This window comes from Chiroxiphia lanceolata, chromosome 19, assembly GCF_009829145.1.
Source record: "Chiroxiphia lanceolata isolate bChiLan1 chromosome 19, bChiLan1.pri, whole genome shotgun sequence".
In the NCBI taxonomy this organism is placed as follows: Eukaryota; Metazoa; Chordata; class Aves; order Passeriformes; family Pipridae; genus Chiroxiphia; species Chiroxiphia lanceolata.
Window position 1 is genome coordinate 1,440,854 of NC_045655.1, and position 23,178 is coordinate 1,464,031.

The following is a 23,178-nucleotide window of genomic DNA, read 5'->3' on the forward strand; positions in this document are numbered from 1 at the left end:
TTCCCAGTGCCCACAGAAGCCATTCCATGCGGGAGCAGCTCCATGTGCTCTGTTTCCAGCATCCCTCACCACTGACAGCCTGAAGGAGTCTGTTGGCACACGAGGCTGTCTGGAGTGACAAGAGAAGCAGTTGGCACAAGGAAAGGCATTCCAGGCAGTCCAGGCTGCTCCCCTGCAGGGAAGAGCTCCCAGCAGGGGGAAATCCCTGCCGTGGCCTGGGAGCAGCTGAGCCTCAGGTGTGCCAGGGAAAGATCCACTCCAGAAAGGGCTGGAAGCTCTGAGAGATCTCTGCACAGCACAGCTAAAGTGGGCTAAGGGATTTAAGGGTGTCTGTGGGCAGTGAACGGTCCCAGTGCTGGTCTGTCAGTGATCCCAGCAGTGCTGCTGGGCCTGCCCTGGCCCTGGACTTTGTGTGGACCATCCTGTTCCTTGACCCTGCTCCCTGTGTGGCCCAAGTGGACCATCCTGCCTGAGAATTCCCAGAATGGTCTGCAGGGGAACCTCTGCCAGAGCCAAGGGGCAGGCCCTGATCTCTGCTCTGGGCGTACCAGGGCAAGTGAAGAAGTTGGACTGAGACCCCATCAGCAAAGGTTTCCTTGCACAGCGAACCCAAATTTCATGACAAAATGGGCTGAACTGAGTAAACCTGATCACTGTCCACCTCCAGATTCTGAAGCAGACTTGTCATTTCTGGGATTATATGAGGAAACATTGGCACTCTCTTCACCACCAGATCATCACTGCAGTCTCATCTTTGATCCATCCTGGATCACAGCAGCACTGGGATGCATTTCAAACATTGGCAGGGGCTGCCCAGGGAGGTTTGGAGTGCCCAGCCCTGGAGGTGTCCCAGGAAGGCCTGGCCGTGGCACTCAGTGCTCTGGGCTGGGGGACAAGGGGGGCATCGGGCACAGGGGGGATCCATGGGCTGGGAGGGCTTTTCCAGACCAAATGATTCTATGCCTCTATGATTCCATGCCCATCCACTTGCGTGTCTCATGGGAAACAAAATTCCAGCCTGACTCTTGCAAGCTGGGAGCTGCCGGTGCCTGAGAGAATCCACTGATGTTCCTGGAAATCACCTGTTTGAGAGCTCTCTCCCGACTTCTGCCTCTCCACACACTCAGTGAATAATCCCACCTTGTGCCTGCAGTTAAAATATTTATTCTGGACAAACATTCCAACTGTATGGATTCCCCAGGTTGGTCAAAGGAGAGTTTCAGCTCTTTGAGGCACCTGGTAAAAGGTGTAAAGCAAGAACTAGAAGTACTAATTTTTTTTAGGAAGTGATAATTAATTTAATTTTAATTAAATAATAAAGTGTAGCAGAGTTTTGCAAGGATTTTTAAAGTTTGGATTCAAATTACAGATAAAACATTCCATATATACCTGTTAATTTTGAGCATTTCTGATGATAATGTTCAGTGATCTCCAAATTACCCTCTCATAATTTCCCAGAGGTGGTAAATGACAATGTCTTGAAGCAATAAGTATTTCTGACAAGCAACCTGAGCTAGTGGAAGCTGTCCCTGGTTGGAACAAGATGATCTTTAAGGTCCCTTCCAACTCAAACCACTCTATGATGATTCTATGACAAACTGGACAAACCTAGATCACATATTTAAGGGTAAATAACCATAAATTCTTCAAATGTCTCTCCAAATTTAAAAAAAAAGGTCTGTGATCAGTCTTTTTTAGTTGGTGATGTTGTTTTTTTATTCATTTTGAATGACATTTGTTTAAAAACTTCACTTCCACTTGTGCTGCAAGAGAAATAAATATCATCAAAGATCGAAAGCAAAATGGCAATGTTGCAAGATCTGTCCCATATTTCTGTTAGAGTGGATATTTTTAAATATCTTTTTTCTTCTGTTTTCAGAAAGGAAGAAAACCATCAAAATATCAGCATTTCTCATCTAAACTTCCCTCCCAAGTTCACTTTCTGGGCTCATCTTCTCTTACAGTAACCAAACTTACAAGAAAGGAGCTGTGAGAGGGAGTCTGGAGCTGGAACACCAGGAAGGGCAGCAATTCCAGCCTGGAACAGCAACAGGACCCAACAGCTTACAGAAATGCAGCAGCAATGGGAGCTCTGCTCTAATTAAGATGCCATAATACAAACTCTGGTTTTATATGGCCCATAAAATCCACCCTGGGAGTGGACTTGGCATCACCCTGGGACCAATCTGCTGCTGTTTGTTTATTTTTTTATTGATTTATCCAAAAAGTCATAGACATCATGTTCTTACACTGCAATACTGGGGCTTTATAATTCAAGGAGGTACTTCTGGTCTAAGGCCCTATTTGCAAGCAATTATATGTTGCTTTAAAAGAGATGTCTCGTGGAATTGATTTTCCGTGTCTCTCGTGAGCGATGAAATATAAGTTTCAATAAAAAGCAGAATGGCCAATTCTGTGACTTCCCAGTTAAAATGTTTTCTCTGCTTTAAGTAATAGCAGGGTGGTATTGCCAGGCACAGGCAGTGTGGCACTGCCTATTGCAGTGAGAGCTCAGGATCTCGACACATAAAATTAATGGGATTGAATCCATCGATTCTTCCCAGGGAAATGCAGCTTTATTTCCTGCTGCATTTCAATACTTCATTTTCTAGACTCTCTCTGCTCCCTGAGCTTTATTAACAAATAAAAGTTTCCAGTCCTGATGGCTAGAGAGAGGAGACAATATGCACAAATTCAGCAGATTTACACAATAAACCCCAAATGTTTTAAAATTTCATGAGTTTTGGAGAACAACTTTTTGATGTTCCAACGCTGGGATAAACGATAGCAGGAAGATGCAATAATTTCATTTTGCTCCATTATTTGTCCTGCTCTGCCTTTGTCCCTGCACCAGCCCTACAGCCTGGGCTCCCTAAACTGGAGGGGTTTGGTACAAAGTCTTGTCCAAAGTCCAAGATCAAGTGACTTTTCCTGTCCCACTCAGGACACCTCCTTAGACAACTGAACCTGACATAACCCAGGGTTATGTTAGAGAATCTCAAGCTGGTTTGGGTTGGGAGGTTCCTTAAAAAATATCCAGTCCCACCCCCTGCCATGGGCAGGGACACTTTCCACTAGCCCAGGTTGCTCCAAGCCCTGTCCAACCTGGCCTTGGACACCTCCAGGGATGGGGCAGCCACAGCTTGTCTGGGCAACCTGTGCCAGGGCCTCCCCACCCTCCCAGGGAAGGATTCTTTCCCAGTATCTGATGTCCAGCCAGTGCAAATCCCTTTCTATTTGAGCAAACCATTCCATTGGGATCACTCCTCCCAGCCACAGGAGGACAGGTTGTAATTACAGGTTTTTCCAGCCCAAAGTGACATGGATGGAATGTGAGAGAGTGAACACACACTGGTCATAACATGGGGTGGGAAACATCCTTTTCTTCCACAGCCTTTGGGATGTTCACTCTCCTCTTTCTGAGCCCTTTGGGGACAGTGTGTCTGGAGTTGGACCCTTCAGCCTCCTCTCAAAGGCTGAATCTATGAGCAGACATGGTTTGTACCTGTGGTACAACAGCTCTGTCTAATCCACACACATTACTGTCTATCCAGCTGCTGCCTCTTCTTGGCATAGAAACTGCTCCCAGGAAGGTCCCTTTGCCCAGAAAACTCCTGTTCCTGCCACTTCTATCTCAGGGCCCCGTTGCATCTCCAAGGCACCAGCGTCTTGTGCTATAAAGGCACTATATAATGTGAGAATCTGCCTCCTGACACTCAGTGGGACTATCCAGCTTCAGAGTGTCCCATGTGGGACAAACACACCAAGAGGCACATGGTCTGTGGTCTCAGACTGAGTGCTGAGTGCCAGTCCTGGGAGGAAACTCATGTCCCAGTGCTCCTCAGCACTGGGAATGGGGTTTTCTTGACAGAAATCTCTGTTCTATCACCCCTGAGCTCTGGGACTCGCTCCTGTCTCCAGGAGGCTCTGGCTTTGTTTCATGGTGCACACTCAGACCTTCCTGGAATCCATCCATGGCTCAGGCACTGCCCTCCCTCAGCAGGGGCTCTCTGGGACTGTTTGTCTTCAGGAGGAGCTCAGGCCCCTTTGATTTTCTTTCTCCCAGTCCCGTTTGCTCCCCTGGCAGGGACACACCCTGATATTTCTCCAAAGCGTCAGTAAAGAGGGCCCAGGGTAAGACACTGGGTTTTCCATGCGCTTCCCTCCCTGGACATCCACTGTCCCCTCTGTCCCCTGCCCAGCTGACCCAGGCAGGGCATTTTTGTGCCATTTTTTCCAAACTAGTGGGTTTGAGTCTCAATTAGTGGCCACTTTTAGAGGCCAAGAAGCACAGACCTACCTCATCCTCAAAGGGAGCTTTCTTCCAGACACTCTTTTAGCTCATTTTCTGCATTTTTAGTGAAATCCCTGCAGTTTTACCTGACAATACAGAGTTTATTCCTCCCTTACTTCACATTGAGCCAAAGGATTATTTTCAATGCCAGTTAACAGTTTTTCCCTTCCCCTCTCTACAATGCCCTTTACCTTGGAGTTTTCCTGCCCTGTCCCAGTGCTCCCAGCACCACAGATGCTTCTTGCTGCCAGAGGAGAGCAAATTAGAGCTTGTCCTGTCTCATATGTCAGTGATAAGTGTCAGGGGAACCCTTGTTCCCAGGCCATATGTTTGGCTCCCAGACAGAACAGCAGCAAAATGCTGCTGAGAGAAGCAATGTTTGACTGAATGTTTGAAATCCCTCCAGTTTTGTGCCTGGGCACCCCAAAATAATCCTTTGTGCTTGGGCTGGGTGTGCTCACAATCACTTCAGCCTTAAAGAACTGGCAGGTCAAGGAGGGCAGAGGGACTGAAGATCCAGAGAGGAGCAAATTTTGTGGTAAACACAATGTGGGGTCTGGCTGACCAAGGTGAAGAGGCTCTTCATAGAATAGAAACAGAATCCTTGAGGCTGGAAAAGCCCTCCCAGCCCATGGAGTCCCCCCTGTGTCCAATTTCCACCTTGTCCCCCAGCCCAGAGCACTGAGTGCCACAGCCAGGCCTTCCTGGGACACCTCCAGGGGTGGGGACCCACCACCTCCCTGGGATTTGTCCTCCTAAGGGTCCAGTTGGGCAGAAATCCATGGAGTGGGTGGCAGGTGCTGGAGCTGCAGCAGTTCAGAGTAGAACCATCCTGTGCCTCCCCTGCTGTGCCATGACAAGGGCCTTTGGCTTCTTTCTGCCCTTTGGAAAGCAGATGTTCCCTGCAGGACACAGGTTCATCTGCACTTGGGACGTCTGGAGGGCAGCAAAAATAGATGGCACCTCTGGCTTTCCCATACACAGGTGACAGAGGGGCACCCAGCACTCCACAGGGAGCAAGACACAACCCTCAGGGAATGGCAGCAACATCCAGGTCTGGAACATTCCCAGGTGAACAGAACCTGTCCTGTCCTGAGGCAGGTTAGTGCCACTTCCCACAGAACAGGAGCTTCCAGCCAGGGAGTGGAGCCTGATGGAGCTGGATGGTCCAGGCCAGACATGGAGACTCTGCCAGTGTGGAAAGGAAGTTTGGACTCCTGAATCCAAATTATTCCCCTAAAACTCTTTATTTCTGGATATTGTGCTGCAAAACTTCTCACACAGTTTATGAGAACACATGAAACAAAGATTCCCAAAGCCTCTGTCGGTGTTTAGGACTAAGAACATGGGATCCACACAGCAGAAATTACGCAGATCTAAGTTCAGCACAGGGTTGGGATCAGGAGTCTCCAGGGCTGCTGACACAGGGACTGAAGGCAGAGTGAGCAGCAGCAGAGGAGCTCTGAGCACAGAGCTGGTCCATGAGCAGAGCTCTGTGCCTGCAGGTGCACAGTGCAAAACCAAGGTGTTTTCACTCTGAGCCTTCAGTGGTAACGTGGGCCTTGGAATGGCTCAGAAAGCAGAAGAGCAAGGTGGATCTCATCCTGCTGTGGCGTGTTACACCCCTCAATGAAGTGAGATCCATGACAAGGCTTGTCATTAAGGCACCGAGATGATCAGAGGGATGGAGCAGCTCTGCTGGGACGAAAGGCTGAGAGAACTGGGATTGTTCAGCCTGGAGAAGCTTTGGGGTCACCTAACTGTGGCCTTGCAGTGCCTGAAGGGAGTTGAGAGAAAAGATGGAGAGAAACTTTGGGCAAGGGCTTGGAGTGACAGGACAAGGAGAATGGCTTCAAACTGACAGAGGGCAGGGTTAGATGGGATATTGGGAAGAAATTCTTGGCTATGAGGGTGGGGAGGTTGCCCAGAGAAGCTGTGGCTGCCCCATCCCTGGAAGTGTCCAAGGCCAGGTTGGACGGGGTTTGGAGAAACCGGGGCTAGTGGAAGGTGTCCCTGCCTGTGGCAGGGGGTGGAATGAGATGAGCTTTAAGGTTCCTTCCAACCCAAACCAGTCTGTGATTCAGTGGATTAACAACTGTAATTTTCTCTCTCTGCAATCTCAGCTCAGACACTGAAATCTGTTTTCCAGAAAATTTCCAGAAAAATCATCCAAAGACTCCAATGAGACCACAGTGCTCTCAACCCCCACACAACCCCCTTCTCCTGAGTCATGTCCTCTGACAGAAACCCTTCCTGTTCCACACTGTGCCTTCCCAAGACCAAACTTTGACTCACTCTGCATTAAAAAGAGCTGGAAGGCTGTGGAACCCTTGGTGATGTCGCTGTGATCCCTCATTAGCACTCAGATCCACATCCCATGGGACTGACAGGGTGGCTTCCCAAGTTCAACAGACCCTGGACCAACCTCTCACTAAACTAATGAAGCAAATAGTTCTCCAAAACACACTCTAAAACTGACAGACTTCCTAATGCTGAATTGTGAAGCTCAGGCCACTGTTTATGATTGGGATTCCTGCTCTGCACAACCCTATTTGTTGTTTTCTAATGAAATGCCTGATCCAGTTAAATGAACATGAATGGAAACACCAGTGCTGGTGACAGGAAAGCAGGAGGGATATATAATTAATGTGATCATTGCAAAAAAGCTGTGTGATATCATTCCATCAATTATCAGCCTCTAATAATTCTGTCAGCAAGTAAATGAAAGCATTTTATCAATTAGTGCCAATGGTTTCCCCACAAAGAGCAGTGAGTGCTGCTGAAACCCAAATCACAACTGCAGCAATGGGAAGAGAGAAGGAGGGAAGCACAGAATGAGTCTGGAGATGGGACCCCCTTTTGCTGTGACAGTCACTGAGAGGTTCCATCCAAGGGCTGCATTGGGAAGGGCTTTGCCAGCAGGGCAGGGAAGGGATCCTGCCCCTCTGCCCAGCCCTGCGAGGCACATCTGGGCTGGGCCCAGCTCGGGCTCCTCAGCACAGCAGGGACAGGGAGCTCCTGGAAGGTGACTCTCCTACAGAGATGCCCAAGGGATGGAGCAGCTCTGGGAGCAGCAAAGGCTGAGGGAGCTGGGGCTGTTCAGCCCCCAGAGCAGAGCCTGAGAGGGGCCCTCCCCAGGGGGTGTCAGGGGCTGCAGGGAGGGGGCAGAGGATGGCCCAGGCTCTGCTGGGGGGGCCCAGCAATGGCACAGCAGGAACGGGCAGGAGCTGATGCCCAGGAAGCTCCACCTGGACAGGAGGAAGAACTTCTTTGCTGGGCAGTGACTGAGCACTGAACAGAGACCAGAGAGGGTGTGGAGTCTCCTCACTGGGGATATTCCAGAGCCCTCTGGCCACAATCCTGTGCCACGTGCTCTGGGATGGCCCTGCCCACTGGGGTCCCCCCCAGCTTGACCCATTCTGGGATTCTGGGATTCTGTGAAGGCAGTGAAAAGTTTTGCAGGACAATAACCAGAAATAAAGAGTTTTAGGGGAATAATCCAGTTATTTGGGTTCAGGAGTCCAAACTTCCTTCCCACACTGGCAGAGTCTCCAGGTCTGGCCTGGACCATCCAGCTCCATCAGGCTCCACTCCCTGGCTGGAAGCTCCTGTTCTGTGGGAAGTGGCACTAACCTGCCTCAGGATAGGACAGGTTATCTCTGGGATTCCAGGGGCCTCTTTGAAATCAGCCACATAAAGAGCATTTCAGGTGTGTGAAAAGCTGCAGTTTGTAGTGACAGTGAGAGAAAGATTCTTCTCTCTCAGTGATGAGAGCACAGATATCTGACCTTCCCATTTAGGCTTCACCTGAGGAGGTGGAAACAAAAACATCCCTGGAGAGGTTTATCTGCCCTAGAAGCGATGGTTTTTTTGCACTCTGAGTTTTCTGCTGGTGTCTTGATACAAAATCAGAACAGCTAAATCTCCTTGTGAGCCCATCATGGAGAAATTCACACCCACAGGGAAAAGCCTTCAGGACTTTTTGCTCCAACTGCTCCTCAGGATCACAGATCAGGGGCAGCTTGGCCACAGTGGGCTCTGCACTCCACGGGGGAAGAGGAATGTGCAGGGACAGAGGCACTGACTGAGAGCAGCATTTGGGAATCCATAATTTCATATCCAATGGAGTTTCCCAGCTCCAGCTGCTCTTCTTCAGCACAGCCTGAAGTCCTGGAGTGCTGTTTGAAGCTGCTGCTGCCCCTGCAGGGGCTGTAAACTCTCCGTGGAGATGTTTGTGAGCACTCAGCAAGAATCTGCCTCTTCACAGGGATTTTCTCTCCTCCTCTCATGATGGGAGGCTGATATTTGACTACATTAGCTCCTAACTTAAAGTTCAGGCCATCTGGCATCCCAGTGTGCAAACAATCTTGTAAATTAAAGGGGAAAATATGCTCCTGATTCCCTTATGGCTGCAGACACACAAGCTATTAAATAGTTGGAGATGTGCAGAGTGCACTTGGAGAGAAACAAAGCTGGTTCTCAACATCCCCCCAGCAGGTGAGGCAGCACTTCAGGAACAAAGGTAACCTGAAATTCCACTGAACTTCATCCTTTCTGATATGTTCTCTTTCACTGACTTATTCATGGAGTGCTGACCCTCCTCGAGCAGGACACGGGGCTGGTGGCTCAGTCAGGCTTTTGTAGACCCGGCCTCAGGGTGTTAAGACAAAATTTTGATAGAATCTCAAGCAGGCACTCTTCACTTCAGCACAGGAGCTAATTTTGCTCTGTGCTGAACCCAAAAAACTTTTTCCAATTCATTTTCTTTAACTAATCTGGAAAACTTTCTTCCTAAACCCTTTCAAAACACCGCCCTCTTCACTCCTTTCTTCGAAAGCCTCCCTGGTATATTTGGTTCCACACTGCATTTTTCACAAGGCTCCTATTTTATTTAAGACCATTAGCAGTCTCCAAAGTTATATAAGGATGAAAAATCCTCCCATGTTTTAATGAACCTCAGAATGAGCTTTAGAACAATTTGATTAGAAAGCTCTCAAAACGTCAAGCGCTCCCTGGGGACTGAGCCATAATGAAGGTAATAATTAGCAAGATCAAATTTTAAAATTACCTATTCCATAAATATATGTTTTACCTCTGGTACCTGGAGGCAGAGCCAAGTAGGTAAAGGTCTGGAGAAGTGGAACAAGGCTAAGAACATGCAAAGACATGAAAGTACAGAGGTCTTGCCCCCCGCAGGAAAAATTAAGTGATAAAAGAGAAGAGCTCAGTGCCTGTAATGAAACCAAGGATGGGACTGGGAGTGGAGCATCCAACCCTGACCACTGCCAGGGATTCAAACAGAGGCTGTGACTTGGTATCTCCATGACAGACTTGGTGAACATGAGGTTCAACAGCTGGTGCTGCACCTGGGTCAGGACACCCCCCAGGATCAATCCAAGCTGGGGATGAGCAGATGGAGCAGTCCTGGGAGAAGGACCTGGGGGTGCTGGTGGGGGACAGGCTGGACATGGCCCAGCCCAGAACCCCCCGTGCCCTGGGCTGATCCCACAGCATGGGCAGAGGGCAGGGGGGGATTCTGCCCCTCAGGTGAGACCCCCCTACAGAGCTGCTCCAGCCCTGGGGAACAGCACAGGGAGGACATGGAGCTGCTGGAGAGAGTCCAGAGGAGGCACCAAGAGGATCAGAGGGATGGAGCAGCTCTGCTGGGAGGAAAGGCTGGCAGAGCTGGGATTGTTCAGCCTGCAGAAGAGAAGCTTTGGGGTGACCTAATTGTGGCTTTCCAGGACCTGAAGAAGCCAACAGGAAAGATGGAGAGAGGGCCTGAAGAGACAGGACAAGAGGAATAGCTTCAAATGCCAGAGGGCAGGGTTAGATGGGATATTGGGAAGAAATTTTTGGCTGGGAGGGGGTTGAGGCCCTGGCACAGGTTGCCCAGAGAAACTGTGGCTGCCCCATCCCTGGAAGTGTCCAAGGCCAGGTTGGATGGGGCTTGGAGCAACCTGGGCTAGTGGAAGGTGTCCCTGTCCATGGCAGGGGGTGGAATGAGACGAGCTTTAAGGTCCCTTCCTACCTAAACCATAATTCTTGATGACTCCAGAGGAGCATCACTCCCATTGCAGTGCTCGGTCTCACCAGGGGATCACTGAGATGACACAAGTATTTCTGGTGAGATTCCCCTGGAATTCAGCATTTCCTGCCCACACAGACTGTTCTGCTGCTGCAAAGCACATGGTGAGGCCCTCACAGCAAGGCTCCTCTCAGAGCAAACCCTGGACAGTGTCTGTCACTGTCCCTTGCACAGTCCCTGGAGCCATCCTGGGTCCCTGCAGCTCCACCTGGCAGTCCTTTGTCACTTGGTTGGGACCAGTGACAGACCACAGGGAGAAAAACCTCAGCAGAACACTTGGTAAGGAGGGGCTGGGCTGTGCAGGCAGGGATCCCTTCCTCAGCTCCTGGGGGGTCTCAGATCCCCTGTCCTGCCACCCCTGCTCTGTGCTCAGAGTGCTGATGAAGGACATTCCTCTAAAGATTTGCTCTAACAGGAGTTTTGCTCCCAGCTCCTCTCCTCTTCCTCAGCCAGAGTGACAGGTATCAAGAGCTGGGATGTGCTCTTGCACCATCACAAGCAAGTGGCCTTGAGCTGGACAAGCTCCAGTGTGACCCCCTGGACCACCCAAGAAACCTCCAGCGCATGCTTTGCACTCCAGTGAATGTTCCCCTGTTTGCCCCATGGATGGTCCCAGAGCTCTGCGCTGAGCCTGGCCTTGCTCACCTGTTTCACCTCCTGTTCATGTGTCCAGCCTCCAGACAAGGTGGACATCCCTGGCCTGTCCTGCTCAGGATGACCCCAACACTGGACTGCAGGAGGACCCTGACAGTGGACTTTGGGAGGCCCCTGGCACTGCCCAGCTCAAGGACTCTGGGCCCTTGTAGGCAGCTGGAATTCAGGCTAAGCCCAGACTTTCTCCACTGGTGAGGCCTCCAACAGAAGAACATCCATTCCATGCAGCAGAAGGAAAGCAGCTTGAGAAGAGCCCATGGAAGCACTGGTTGCTCAGCTGGAGCAGAGAGAGGTGGTGCTGCACCTGGGAATTCCACTTGCTGCCCATGATTCTCACTCTTCCTTTAAGCATTGATATATCTCTTTCTACTAAGCTGTTGAATCTCACTGACAGCAAGTACCAGGATTCCAACAAAGGGCTGCAGTTTTCCCTTTGCTTCCTGCTGAGACCTTTGGTGCTTCAGGAGTTCATATCTCCAGCCCTCATGAGATGGAGCAGTGGCTCTGGCACTGCCTGAGCAGCACAGAGCCATGGAAGGGCTCTGTCCCTTGGGCCTGAGGCTGGGGGCAGTTTTGAGCACCACAATATAAGAAAGATCTAAAGCTGTGAGAAAGTGTCCAAAGGAGAGACATGAGGATGGTGAAGGACCTGAAGGAGCCATAGGAGGAGTCACTTGGATTGTTCAGCTGGAGAAAAGGGGACTGAGGGCAGAGCTCAGAGGGGGCTGCAGCTCCTCCCAAGGGGCAGCTCTGACCTCTGCTCTGTGTAAGCAGGGACAGCAGCCAGGGAATGGCTGGAGCTGTGTCAGGGCAGGCTCAGGTTGGATCTCAGCCAAAGGTTCTTCCCCCAGAGGCTGGTTGGGCACTGCCCAGGCTCCCCAGGGCAGTGGGCACAGCCCCAAGGCTGCCAGAGCTGCAGGAGGGTTTGGCTGATCCTCTGGGGCACGGGGGATGGGCCTGTGTAGGGCCAGGAATTGAATTGGATGATCCCTGTGGGTTCCTTCCAGCTCAGGACATTCTGTGATCTCTGATCTCCGTTGCTGGTGTGCAGGATCACCCACCATCCCTCAGGAATTCCACATGGATTGCTGCCTGTGCTGCCCTGGCTGCACAAACACCTTCCTGAGAAGCAGCAGCCAGAGCTGACCCTGCTGCAGGTCACTGGGGAGATAAAGCTCCCCAGACTGTGTGTCTGTCTCACAGTTTCCTGATGCTCTGATAGACATTGATCAATCACTGCAGCTCTCACTCACTCTGTAATTTAACCACTTGCAGTGTTTGGTGTTCCTGCTGTTCTCTCCTGCCTAAATGATCTTCTGCATCCAGGGCACCTGTAGCTTAATGCACTGCCTGAGGTTTGGGCCATCAATTATTAATACTTTTACCCAGTTTTTCCAAGGTTTGCTGCCTTGCTGGCAGGCTGATGGTGCTGGAACCCCTGGTGATGGCTCACACCTGGAATGACCAGTCTGTGTTTCCAGCTCTTTAGCAATTCCTGGGAACTCCAGGCTGGGGTTATGTCCTGTGGTCAGCAAACCCAGCAGTTTGTGGGTGTTGGGAGTCCCCAGCAGGTTGTCCAGGGATCACTGTCAGCCTGGCTCCAAGAGCAGCTCTGTCCTCAACAGGAGCTGTTCCCAGACCTTCTCCTCTGTGGAGCTCCAACACATGTGGTAATTCCCAGCTGGATGTATCTTTTATGCAGCCCCTAAAGTCAGGTGAACTGATCATTCTGGAAGGGTCTTGAGTACAGTTTTCAAGGGAAGGGGTTGCCTTTGGAGGCAAATACAAAATTGTCACCTCTTAGTCTTATTTCTACTTTTCTACATTTCTCTCTTTTATCCCTCTTTCTTGGCACATCCCACCCTTGCTGCTGCCAGGGGCCAGTGGGGCACCTCTCTGGCCCTGTGTGCCCTGGTATTGAGCACAATGGACAGAAACCTGCCCATTAATAATAACACAAAAAGTCAGGATGAATGGTCTTTAGAGAGACAGAAATTGTTCCCTCCCTGTGAGCAACTGACCTTTGGGGCTCTGCAAAACCACCTGGAGAGGAGAGTAGGGATAGGGCAAGGGGCAGCCAGGGAGAGACACAAGGCTCAGACTGCACAGCTGAGCCCCAGAGACTGGTAAAAAAGGGAATTTCCCAGGAATTAAAGTGAACTTTGGGCAGCCTTGGAACTGACTGAAAACATAGGCGTGGTTATTGCTGGTCCAGCACATCACAAATGACCTTCTCAGAGCCTTCCAGCTCTTGGCATCTACCTCTTGGTGAAGTGACTGACTCCAACAAAGAAAGAACAACTCTGGGGCCAAAGGGAATTTCTTCTGGGTAGCACAGACCTGTCTCAGCACTGAATTCTCAGTTTCTTTCCCCATTCTCTCCCCTGGCACCTGTACACCCATCACACGGATTTGTGAGAAGATGTAACAGAGAACAGTTCAGCGCCAGTGCTCCCTCCCTTGGACAGCCCCGTGGAGACAAAAACGGGGCATCCTTTCAAAAATAGGCTGATCTGGGTTTGACATAAAAAGGCCCCCCAGCTCCATCTCGGGCTGTGCATAAAATTATCCTGCCTTATCTCACTTCCCCTCCCCCTCATCAGGAAAAGTCTCACCCCAGGCTATTTTGAAGCCCAGACGTGTTTCTTTTCATTCATATTTTCCAGGGTACTACAGAAACATTTGCACTTCTGAAATCTCATGTCTGTGATGTGTGAACTGCTTTACATGAAAGGGAAGCCTGGATTCCTGAGCATCACTTCCATTCGTCCTGTTTTGAGGTGAAGGAGGAGGGAGGATTCCCAAAGCAGAGGGAAGAGCTCAGAGATAAGTGTGCGGGAATGTCACAGAATCATTAAGGTTGGAAAAGACCTCCAAGACCATCCAATCCAGGTTAGCATCAAGGCTTCTGAGGACTCACATCTTGAACAGGGAAAGACAAGGAGAAATATGGAAAAACATCCTGCTCTTGAGCCACAATAAGAACAGCTGGGAGAGCACTGAGGGCTGAGGGGGAGCCAGAAATAAAACTGAGGAAGGGAATCTGGGAAAGAAGCTTTGAGAAGGAGACAAAAATGAGAGGGAGGAAGGAGCTGCCATGCAGAAAAGCTGTGAGATGCCAAGATCAAAAATCCCAGTAACCAGAGTTTTCTGTGTGCCCCTGGAGAGCTTGGACAGCTCTCACCAGCTCTCCGTGTGTTGTTCCTCCCCAGATCTCTGTTTGGAATCTGTCCTGCAGGACAGGGATGTCTTTGTGCTGGCCATGGTCAGTGCCCAGCCCAGTCCCACACAGGACCCCTCCAGTCCTACAGTCACTGCAATAATTCCCTCCCTCACACACCTTTCCTCCTGGCTCCTCCAGCTGAGCACATTTGGAGGGGACCCACATGGGATTTTATTTGATCTGTGCTGTTGAATTCCAGCCATCCCAGTTTCATTGTGGGTTTTTTTTTTCCAAGGCCACAACAATGTAAGGAGGAACACAAGGCCTTTGTTGGCAGGGGTTGGAATTGCATCCTCTGCTCTCCAGCTCTCAGATGCTTCCAGAGGACATTTCCACACATCCTGCAAGAACCCAGGTGTGTGCTGGGCCCTGGAACCAACTCCTCTCCTCAAACAGCTCCATTCTCCACCTAATCCACTAAATCGTTTTTTAAGTGATACAAAAGAAATGCTCTAAAATACAGGACTATTTATGTTACAGTACCCAGGGTCTAGAATGAGCAGAACTGCAAAGAGATTGCACAAGGCCCGTATTCATCTTTAACCTTTCCTACCTGTTAAATTTCCTTTCATTCATGTATCTCAATTACTTTTATGTAAATGTATACTTTTCTTGCCTTCTTTTCATGCTTATTTGTTTTTTGTTTAAAAGCAAAAGCCAGCAATTAAAGAATGATAAAGCCACTGCTGAGTAGATCCCATGATGGTTTCCCTTTACAAAGGGAAGTGGGATCACTTTGTGATTCAGGGAACTTCAGCCACAGTAAGTCAGAGAGTGAATTAAATGCTTTGTAACTACTTGTATTAAATTTCCTAAATCCCTTGCTAAGTCCCCAACAGTTCAGCCCGAGGAAAGGGAGGAGTGTGAGGATTGCACAAGAGAAGAGAAAGCAAGTACAGCCCAGGGCTGTGTGTTGGGAGAGTCCCTGGGGTGCCAGAGCAGCCAGGGTGAAGGCAGGGAGTTCCAATGACGAAGAATCTGGGGACCTTCCTGATTCCCAGTAGCTGCCCCCAAAGGATGGAGTGATTTAAAAAGTGGTTTGACTTGGGAAGGGAAAACCCAGAGAAGGAAATCCTGGAGAAAAGCAGTCCCTCTGCTCAGAAGACGGAAGAGAGTGAGGCTGCTGCCAAAATCTGTGGGCATGGCCAGAGATCAGCACTGGGGGGGATCCTGTGTCCATCCCAGCACTTGGCAACAGTGCAAACTGGGGGGACAAGGAGCTGGGATCCCTCCTCCCCTGGGGCACATCAAGTCTGAAGTCTGATGGTGCAGTTTGGTACAAGCTCCAAAATCTATTTCCTGAGCTTTCTCCCTCTGAAAGAGCTCCAGGAGCTGCTGCCTTGGCTGTGACTTCCCCTGGGTGCCACAGCCAGAGCCTGTGGGTTTGCTGGGCATGTTCAGCTGGGGCTGGGTCTTCTCCATTGGGGGCTGAAAACTGCCTGAGTCAGCCCAGCTCTCCTCTCCCAACATTGGTGACCTGCAGATGAGCAAGAAAATCCTGCCCATGACACTGCATTTGAAGAGGAACCATTTCCCAGCATGATACAAAGGTCCCCTTTTAGATTTGAGGACTCAGAACTGGGCAAGTAAATGCAGACACTTCCTTGCCTTTCCCTCTCTCTGTCACCAGAGTTTTGGGCAGCTGTGACCCTGCAGGTGAACCTGAGGTATCTTGCAGGGCTGTGCTGAGAGAGAGCTCACTGGCCATGTCACCTGGGGCTCTGTGCCCTTGTACCCCCAGTGCCATGTGCACACTGACAGCTGGCTCTGATTCTGTGCCCCGTGCCCTTCATCTTTTCCCCACCCACAGCTTCAGTACCTCTTGTGCTCACTGAATCCCTGGAAGACCCAAACAGTGATCAGAGATGCCCAACCCTCTCCTCTGCTTCCTTTGCTGGAGTTGGAGTGGCTCAGCCCACTGAGGGAGGAAGATTCCCACCCAAAAATGCCTTTATGTTAAGGCACATGTGCAGTGTTTCCTCCTCCCTGTGGCACAAACATTTTCCTCTGCCTGAGCTTTTGGGAAATTTGACAATGTATCTTTTATGAATGAAGAGCTTAGTGGGACCTGTTGGGATGCTGCTCTGCCCAGGAATCTGCTGAGGTACTCCCATAGCAGGAACAGAGGAAGGAAAAATGAGATTTTCCTTAAACTAGCCACAAATGTGGCATTTGCAAATGGGCAAAGCCTGGCTGAACAATTACCAGTTGGCACTGTAATTGTTCACCTGACTTCTTCCAGCAGTGTGATTACTGATGCAGGAAAGGCTCACGAGCATGAGACAGAGGAACAAACAGAAGCTTTACCTGTTCCTCAAACCTCAGAACACTCTGAGTGTCCAGGCTGCTCATCAGCCCAGGATGAGCCTGAAGAGCCCTGTGCTGGCCACCCTTGGGATGCACTGGGGACAGGGGATGGTGGTGACTGAAATCTCAGGAGTCCCTCAGGAAGTATCCTGTGGTGTGAGGTGTCAAACCCCACTTGTCCAACACCTGCAATCTTCCTTCCAGCCTCTCCACAGCCGGGACTGAGCCAGAACTCTCCCCTCCTTTGATCTGGAATTATCACCTTAGCCAAGGCTGCCACTTTCTTTCAGCAGCAGGGCCAGGTCCTGGGGGCTACAGCTTCCCCTATCCCTTACCCTCATCCCTGGCGGAAAGGTCATCAGTGTGGGCAGGGCAGAACTAGTTAGACTCTGTTTAAAGCCCCTGTTCATCACTGATGGCCACCCAGAGCCTTCTCTGGGCACATCCCATGAGCTTCCATCCTCAGAGCAGGTCCTGGCACCCATTCCCTGCAGGCATCAGGAAGGGTTTGGTGGATGTGACCCTCTCAGTGCTGATCAGACATCAGGGCAGCAAGGCCAGTCCTGGGTGAGGGGATTGTCCCACTCTGCTCTGCCCTGGGGCAGCCTCACCTCAACATTGGCGCAGTTTGGGGGGACACAATGGAAGGAAGAGATTGAGCCATTAGCGAGTGTCCAAAGGAGGGAAGGAGGATGGGGAAGGGCCTTGATTTGAAGGCGTGTGAGGACACTGAGGGCACTTGGTGTGTTCAGCTGGAGAAGAGGAGACTGAGGTCAGACCTCATTGCAGTTCCAGCTGCCTGGGCAGGGGCAGAGGAGGGGCAGAGACTGAGCTCTGCTCTGGGGGACCAGGGACAGCAGCCAGGGAATGGCTGGAGCTGTGTCAGGGCAGGCTCAGGTTGGATCTCAGCCAAAGGTTCTTCCCCCAGAGGCTGGTTGGGCACTGCCCAGGCTCCCCAGGGCAGTGGGCACAGCCCCAAGGCTGCCAGAGCTGCAGGAGGGTTTGGCTGATCCTCTGGGGCACAGGGGGTGACTCTTGGGGATGGGCCTGGGCAGGGCCAGGAGTTGGATTGGATGATCCTTGTGGGTCCCTTCCAACTCTATTCTATTCTAAAGGAAGGTTTGCCTTAAATCACTGACCACACTCCAAGGGGAAGCTGATCAGTTCAGCTGGTTCCATTACCAGGATATATTGACATCCAACAGAGATGTCCACAAACTCAGAGCTGATGCTACCAACCCTTGGCACTTGTCTGGCTGCTGTCCAGCCTTTCAGCCATGTCTCAGACCCCATTATTTCAAGGCACAGCTCCTGTCCTTGTCTATTCCACACAGCTCTATTTCCTGACTCACTGTTGGCTCTAACATAACAGATGATGTTCTGCATTCCAGAGTTCTGTCAGTGCTGATTTATGGCTTTGATTGGAAGCCACGTCACAAGAGGTTCTGTGCATGAAGCAGGAATGCAGGGTCTCCAAACTGGGGAGTGGCAGAGGAGGGAGTGCAGACACATTGTTCACACTCTGTCAAAGGCAGGCGTGAGGGACCATACAGGGAAGGGATCATTGCAGGGAGTTTAAAGGAACAGAAGGGAGCATTTTCTCATGCAGTGCCTGATTAAAGTGTGAAACACTGGATGGGAAGGGAAAAGGGGGAGGAAATGCAAAAAAAGCACAGAGAATTCCAAAGCAGATCAGACAGGAAACAATGGCATGAGAGTGCAGGTACAATGCTGGAGCAGGAATCTCTAAATTCCCTGTTACTGTGAGTGGGAGAAGGAGACAGGCACAGAAATTCTGTGCTTTCACAAGTCATACACTTATTCCTAAGCCTTTCTTGTCCAAGAGGAGCTGTGGGGCTGGACAGGACTGGGTGGGTCCACAGTAGTTTCCTGACCAAGCAGAACACTCCTTTGCTGGTGGGAAGTGGGGCACCCAGGGAGTCACAGCAAGGGAAACGCTGCCTGTGATAGCTCGGGAAAACCAGGTCCCTGGGTGGGACAGCAACAGATCTAAATTTGATGGTAATTTCTATAAAGAAATCACAGACCTAAAATTACCTTATGTTCACATTCTGGCATATTTGTGATCCACATTGCAGGCAGAAGACAGTCACCTAGAGCAAGCTTGGAAATGGTGATGTGACAATTGTGTCTTGACATCCACTTATGTGTTGAAGTAGAGACTTTTAGAGCTAAAAATCACTGCTGAGAGACAGGAGCTCTACAACAGCAATCCCCTCCTCCCCAGTCCTCATCTGGTCCCAGCAGGGGTGGTGGCACAGGCAGGGGACAAAGGGCCATTGTTATTTGACCTGTGTTTTGATTTGGTCACTAAATCATCTCATCCAGACACTACTGTAGCAATAGAGTCCTTCTGAGTGCCCTGACTAGGACTGGGAAAGCCAAAATCCACTGAACTTTAATGTGGGCACTCCTGGTGTCACTTCATAAATGGTATTGTGGAAATGGTTGGTGAGGTCACTGAACAGTGGGGATGGTTGTAGGAAAAGCACTTCCTCCAGCTTTGGCTCACAAGGGTGTCCCACCTCCTCCTGAAGCCCTGATGTTTGCCAACCAACCCTGCAGCCCCACAAGATCCCCATGTCCACTCCAGCCCCACAAGCTCCTCACATCCTTTTCAGCCCCACGAGCTCCCCATGGCCCCTGCACTTGACTTTCACACCCTCTGGAGGAGTAAAATTTGAGGGATAACTCTGCTTTCCCACACCAGAGTAGCTGTTGATGTTTGATAGCATATTTGCAATAAACAACTTTAGCTCCTCTTCAATAGCTGAGCCAAACCCACCCAATTAATACCTGTGGCTGGGAATTGCTTAAAGAGCTCCTTGAGCCATGGATCATTATTGCTGTCCCGTGTGGGCAGTGTCATTTCTATAACAATAATCATGGAATATGTGTGACTGTCAGTGAAGGACCCCATTAATGAACCTCTGCAGGATGGAAAGTAAAGCCCAGAGCAGAGAGACAGACAAGTGGATGCTTAAAATAATCCCCAGAGCACTCAAGGCTCTCTGAGCACTGAAGCAGCCCCTGAATGGGTGGGTATGAAAACGAGCAGCAGGTAATTATGGCCTGTCATGATGGGCTGGAGAAACACCAGCAGGCTCAGTCCTGGGCTGTCCCACCTTCCAGACACACAGACTGTGGTGGATTTTGCTCGCAGTGGCACAGATTCCCTTGCTGGGGGTGAGCTGGGGGTGGGAGCCAGGCCCACACCAGACAGTGGCCTGGGTGGTTGCTGAGGCTGCTCTTCACTCACCCAAACCCCAACTTGTGCCACAGCTCACACTGTGAAAGAGCTGCTTTGTGTCCCACCTGCCATTGTCCACCTGTGCTTCTCGTGGTTGGGCTTGGGAGGACAGGGAATGGCTGGGGAGCCAAACACTGAAGGACAGAGCTGAAATCTCTCTGGATTAGAGGAAGCTGGGCTGGGGTTGCCCTGGCCAAAGAGAGGGAGGGAGAAAACCCCTGTGGCTGTAGAGACTCAGTAGTGATGGAATTGGGGAAAGGAGATGGAACCAGACTCTCCTCATACTCTCAGGCTCATGGTGTGGCTCTTGGGGATGGGCCTGTGCAGGACCAGGAATTGGACTCAATGATCCTTGTGGGTCCCTTCCAACTCAGCAGATTCTGGGATTCTGGGATTCTGGGATTGGTGCTCAGTGAAAAGACAAAAAAAAGAAAAATATAAAACCGAAATGCAATTTAAATTCCATTTAAACAGAGAAATGCTTTTCTTCTTGTCATATCCCAAACTCATCTGGACACAGTCCTGGGCAATCAGTGCTGGAGGAACCTGCACTGAGCTGGGTGGTCTCTAGAGGTGCCTCTGGTCTCATTCTATGGAATAGCATCACAGAACCATTAAGGTTGGAAAAGACCTCCAAGATCAAGTCCAACCTTTGACAAAACACCACCTTGTCAATTAAACCAGAGCAGTGAGTGCCATGTCCAGTCATTAAATCTTGAGTTTCTGCCAGAGAAACCATGTTCTCCTGTCCCACTACAGGTAACAGAGAGACATTGCATTGGTTACTGGGGCTGCACTGGGATCAAACTCTCCCTTCTCTCTCACCTCCCAATTTTTCAGGATCAGTTATCATGTGACAGCTGGGATTCAGGATCTCTCAGAGAAGTGGTGCCTGGTAACAGAGCTGTGGAATTTTCCTAGCACTCCAAGCCCTATTTGGCAGCCCTTGGGGAGGTGATCCAGACAAACTGGATCAGCCTGGGTCACTCTGTGCCCGAGTTCTGCACTGGCTAGATGAAAAAAAATGGAAAAAAAAGAAAGAAAGGGGGGGTAAAGCCCCAAAGGAGGTGGAGGTGGGGCTATGGAAAGCCTCACATGCTTCCCAAGCTCAGCTCTTGCTGAGATGCAGAGCCTTTAACCTAAATTAATAGATCCTCTGGGGTGTGCAAAACTGGGCTAATATTTTGCAAGAATAGCTCTCCCCTGCCTCTTGCCCTCCAGTATGATGAAGACAAAATGCCTTCATTATTGCAGCATTTAACAGTGTGCAGTGTTTATGAAGAGGCTGGAGGATGTGAAGGAATCCAAACCAATTACATTAATCTCTCAGCAAATAAAGCTGCAAATATTTACCTTCACTCTACTGCTTTATCTTATTGGACAAGCTCTTGAATTAATCTAAATCCAGTCCTTTAACCTTTCTGGATGGATTGTTCTCTCTGACATCAGGACGTCACCCAGACTTTACAGTTGGGCTGCACAGGCAGACTCAGCTCATCTATAAATTGCATTTTGGGCACACAAGCCCTGTTTAAATTTCCTTCCTCCATTGTAGTGCTTGGAAGAGCAGTTTTCCCTACCTCCCTCTAGTTCTGAGTGTTCCAGCACAACTCTGCAGTGCAAGAGCAGTGCAGAAAAACCCATCCCATGGTGAACAAACAGCAGGGTAATGTCAGATTTAATGCAAGACTCTTCCTGGAGTGATGTCAGTTCATCACCATGAAAGCTTTCCTCACAGGAGTCCACTGATCCAGCCCCAACTCTCCTTATGCCTCAGGCAAGGCCCTGGTCTCCCACACATAAATCTGGTCTGCAAAGCTCCACCTTGATTCTTTTTGCCATTTTTTTTTTCCTTTTTTCCCATGTGACACCAAATTCAGTGCTTGGCTGTTGTGGCTTCAGTAGCAACACCAAAGGTGTGAGTAGAAAATGAACTCATGGTGCCCACAGGACTGTAGCACCTAAGACATGCCAGGGATGGACAGAATTGCTCTGTTGTGTGAAATACCCCATTTTTTTACTATTTTGCCGACACCTCTAAGTTTCCTGTGACAATCCATTCTCAAATTGCAGCTCCTTCACCCGACCAACAACCCCTGAGCTTGTTCCACCTGACTCTCTGAAAATGCAGTGCTGGGGGTGTTCAGTCCCAGAAGGGCCTGGTGGAACATGCCCTGTTAGAAAAAGCTCTGCAGAAATCCAGCTGCACAGCTTTGGGGCCACCTACCAGTGATGGTAAAGAAAGTTCTCCTGGGTGGTGGAGTGATTTCTATCAGTCTTTTTGAACTGGAAGGCCATTCATGCACCACTCATGGTGGCCTGTCCATCCCCTCCCCATCCCGTGGTGATGCTGCTGCACGACCCAAGCCAAGGCTGGAGGTGTGCAGGGACCTGGAGACACTCACCCCACCGAAAGAGCTGCTCCAAAATCCTGTTCCAGCACCCTCTTCATCCCTAGAGGTGAAGGGACTTCATCAGGAAGGCAGATCAGTGGAATAAGCAGGACATAAACTATTCCAGATGTGCTGGATTTGACCATCACCAGCAAAAGCCTCCAGTTCTTTTGATTTCACAGCAAGGACCCTCAGGACTGGTCTGGATTCATCACAGAATCATTTAGGTTGGAAAAGAACCTCCAAGATCATCGAGTCCCACCATTAACCCAGCACTGCCAAGGCCACCACTGAACCATGTCCCCACATGCCACATCTACACATGTATTAAATCCTTCCAGGGATTGTGACACCACCACTGTCCTGGGCATCCCATTCCAAAGCCTGACCAGGTTTCCCCTGGTCTCCAAGTCCCTGTGGAACAGCCTAGGTATGATCCAAACCAAGAAAGGAAGAAGCCAAACTGCTTTCTGCTTCAGCCAGGGAGTTTTTCTTCACACTCTGCCCATGAGGATCTGCCAGAAAGCCTTTGCCTCTCGTGTGGTTGCCTGATTAGTTGTCCCTCTGTTACACCATTCCAAGGAGAAGCTGTTAGAGCTGCAGGCAGGAGCCTGGGCTGTGCTTACACCAACCGAGCAGGGTTTGGAAAACAGCTGGACATCACACAGTGGAAATCATTAAGAATCATTAAGATTGGAAAAGACCTCCAAGATTATTAAGTCCAACCTCTGACCAATCCCACTGCACCATCCTGTGGAGTTCCATATCCATGTATTTTTTGAGCATTTCCAGGGATGGGGACTCCACCCTGGACAGCCCCTTCCAGTGCTGTGTGAGATGTGACAAAATTTACAGCCAGTCCTGGGAAGGACGGTTGGATTTCATGGATGTTTTAGGCAGAATGATATAAGAAATGGCCAGACTTCCCAGGTAACCTGCAGGGAATCT

At 50.2% G+C, this 23,178-nt stretch overlaps 1 long non-coding RNA gene across 1 annotated transcript; it reads right to left on the reverse strand.

Annotated features, from left to right (window-relative positions):
* Positions 1 to 20,302: 20,302 nt before the first annotated feature.
* LOC116796310 lies at positions 20,303 to 22,615 on the reverse strand. Its single transcript, XR_004360316.1, has 2 exons — positions 22,243 to 22,615; positions 20,303 to 20,427 (listed from the first exon to the last, which is right to left on the reverse strand). It is a non-coding gene; the product is annotated as an uncharacterized LOC116796310 (long non-coding RNA).
* Positions 22,616 to 23,178: the final 563 nt, after the last annotated feature.